The 3468-nt window shown below is 37.1% G+C and overlaps 1 long non-coding RNA gene across 1 annotated transcript; it reads right to left on the minus strand.

Moving 5' to 3' along the window:
- Window positions 1-1433: 1433 nt before the first annotated feature.
- Window positions 1434-3092, minus strand: LOC126483658 (uncharacterized). The gene is made up of 4 exons (XR_007587754.1): window positions 2956-3092; window positions 2764-2835; window positions 2502-2619; window positions 1434-1514 (listed from the first exon to the last, which is right to left on the minus strand). It is a non-coding gene; the product is annotated as an uncharacterized LOC126483658 (long non-coding RNA).
- Window positions 3093-3468: the final 376 nt, after the last annotated feature.

A 3468-nucleotide genomic window follows, 5' to 3' on the forward strand; every position in this document is an offset into this window, starting at 1 on the left:
TACTCTTTTGAAATTAAGTACATAAGAGGTAAGGACAACACCATTGCAGACACTTTGTCTAGACTTCCACAAGGTATGAATGATACCAACAGTGACTTAGAAAATATAAATGACTACAGGATTCTCTTAATCCAAGACAAGCAGTATCACCAATATTATATTGATATGTGCAGAAACATGGCTGAATTACAAAAATCTGATCCTCACTGGTATAAGATAATAACATTACACAATCATCCTTTGACTAAGTATTACAAGTTACACAATGATGTGCTATTTTATCGACGACATCCTAATGCTACTAACTGGTGTGTATGCATTCCCAAAGAGTCTGAACGTAATCTAATTTGGCACACACACTTAGTTTGGGGTCATTATGGGACGAAAAAGTGTTTGGCAAAGCTCAGTACATACTGTTATTTTAGCAATATGAGAAGCAAAATTTACAGGGAACTGAAAACATGTGTCATATGTCAAAAATCAAAACCTCAGAATTTATCCACAAAAACAGATTTACATTCTATTTTACCTAGTAAACCCCTGGAAATTCTGTGTACTGACATCAGTGGACCGCATCCAGCAAGCTCTGGAGGCGTCAAATATATCTTAGCTTTTTACGATATATTTTCTAAACAAGTAAAACTTTATGCTTTAAAATCCGCCACTGCAAATGCTATAATACGAAGATTCTCAAGTGATTACCTGACGCACGTGGGAAAACCTAAAGCAATTCTATCAGATAATGCAGCATACTACTCTGGGAACAAATGGAGAAATTTCTTGAAGGACAATAACATTAAAAGTATATTTATTTTGAGGTTTAGTCCACAATGTAACGCGACTGAGAGACTTTTCCGAGAATTAAACCGTTTCATGAGGACCTATATTTCATCAAAACATACTAATTGGGTGTCCTACCTAAGTCTTTTCGAAGACGTACACAATAACTTAAATATTTACGATACGAATTACACACCTAACGAGATCATGTTCAATTGCAAACAGAACGATTAGTGGATAGAACCATTACCTAAGTTGTCGGACAAGGAAATCACACCTGAACAGAAAATAAAAGAAGTATTGACTACATTGACACATCACGCACAAATACGAAACAAACATCACAGAAACATAATAAAAAGAAATCAAAAATTCGAGGTAGGAATGCTTGTACTACTTCGTACTCATCATAAATCTGTAGCACTCAAACGACGCAACGCTAAGTGGCGTCTGCTATATGAAGGACCTTATATATTTGTTAACATACCGCATCCTGGTGCGTATCTGTTACAACATCCTAGAACTAACAAAATTATTGGGCTATACGCACACCGAGATCTTAGAGCATTTCATGCTGAATAATGTCAAGGTCATACCCATCAAAATATTGCTAAGCAACTCGAAAAACTCTGTTGTTACAACACAGATAATAAGTAGTATAGAAATTTTCATTTCAGCGGTTCCAGTGACGCAGTTGAAGACAGAAGAACTCTTCTTTCAGCGCGCGCCTCCACCTGAAAGACGGAATATTAAAGTAAAATTTATGATTACGTAGCAGTGGATGACATATTAATTTTTCACGGAACATTTGTTACTGAAGGTACCACTGACTTGGTGTGACACCCGACGAACTGACAGACGTCATCTGTGAAGCGATCTTTTACTTTGAGAAATAGATTAGACGCACATCTCTCAACACGAAAAGCATCTATCAGTAGTCAATGCCACACAGACACTCTACACACAAGCACAAAACGCGAGGAATCGAACATTTTCTCTCTCTTACTATTTTGAATATTTATTGAGTAGTGAAAACGCCTGGTCTTGCCTACTGATGTAATGAATGTTGTGTCTAACCTATCTTAATTTCAGATGACATCACAAAAAACTTCGATAATATCCCAGCAAAACCGCTAAAGAGGATGTAAATATCTGCAATTCATGAAATCAAATGTGACACAATGTAATAACCTATAGCGATGTAATGATGATGTAAACATGTTTATGTGCAACTATATTATGTTTATGCTAAGAAAATATGTGACGTGTGTATGTATAATTACTTATTTTTTTAACTGATGTGTAGTGTAACTGTTACTATGTAAAAATTTGAACAAAACGAGTGCCAAAAAGACATTGCATAGTGAACCACTGTTCACGGACATTAACGAACATTACTAACTCTGCAACTATGCGGAAACCTATGTGAAAGAAACTGTTAATGCCATTCATTATGCAGCGTATCTATGTAAACGCGATGAACGATTTCCTTGTTTAATAACTACGAACATTTAGGTGAGCTATATTCAGCAAAAAACTGAAAATGTGAAGTGCATAATTCGTGCATCGTCTAGTGACATTACTACAGTAACGAACTTCAAGATGTTAACTGGATTAAATGGACACAAAGTGCCTGTCCAGGAAACAACACGACGGGTGGAAGAATTTTGGTTGGAACTTCAGGGAATGAAATGTTCTCGAAATGTGACGGACACTCTTACCTGGACTGTCCAAGGATCGACGCCAGCTATGTGCCGTCCGAGGTTCTGCAGCCAAGCTTCCACGGAATGTAAAAAACGAACTGCACGTGGACCAATTACTCGACGGGTCACGTCTGATCTGTAATAAGCAATGCTTTTAGTCACAACGAACTGCATCACTACGACTATGATGGGAATGAGAAATGGACACGCTTATGTATTAATCACGTTGTTGTACAACGATGTTACGGTGATCAAAAAACTTTACCACGACGATACTAACCTGTAAAAAAATTATTGTGCAGCGGATGAATATGAACTGTAATAACGACACGATGTGTATAGGTCAACGCACCTGAAAAATACGGACATTTTTCTTTGAAGTATTTCAAAACAATACTATGTAACTAAGAACATTCAACAATCTAAGTTGTATTGTGTTATAACAAATATTGTAAATTTAAAACTAAGTTACCTGTCATAGAATGTAGTCTTCATATGTAATCTTGGTTGAATATTTTCTTTGTGCAACGACTGAAAAACGCGCGCACACGAACAATATGATCTGCAATACTGTGCCGCGTGATCTAACTGTACGATATAACGGCAGTGCCACAGTTACACAGACGCTTCTGCGCATGCGCGCACTCTATCTGCCAACATAAGAACTTTTACGGCGCACCCGCGTCAATCAAATTTTGTATATAATGTGTATAATGTGTAATGTAAGTCGTGTAAATATTTGTAGATAACTTAGATTTTCTTGTGCCTTTAGGTGAATTGCTCGCCTGCAGGTGTGTCCTTTCGCCTCGCAATTCAGGGGGCAATATAAAGGCACATTTGCATGCCGAGCGTGAGTTTCCTCGGAAACGCGAAATATTAATTAAATAAATAATCAGTGACAAATAAATAAAGCCTATGGCACACAACTGCAGCGCTGTGTCGCTGATGAAACAAAAGCACAATTACGTTACTCTTATGTTTGATT

The sequence above is a fragment of the Schistocerca serialis genome, chromosome 6 (assembly GCF_023864345.2).
Source record: "Schistocerca serialis cubense isolate TAMUIC-IGC-003099 chromosome 6, iqSchSeri2.2, whole genome shotgun sequence".
Classification (NCBI taxonomy): Eukaryota; Metazoa; Arthropoda; class Insecta; order Orthoptera; family Acrididae; genus Schistocerca; species Schistocerca serialis.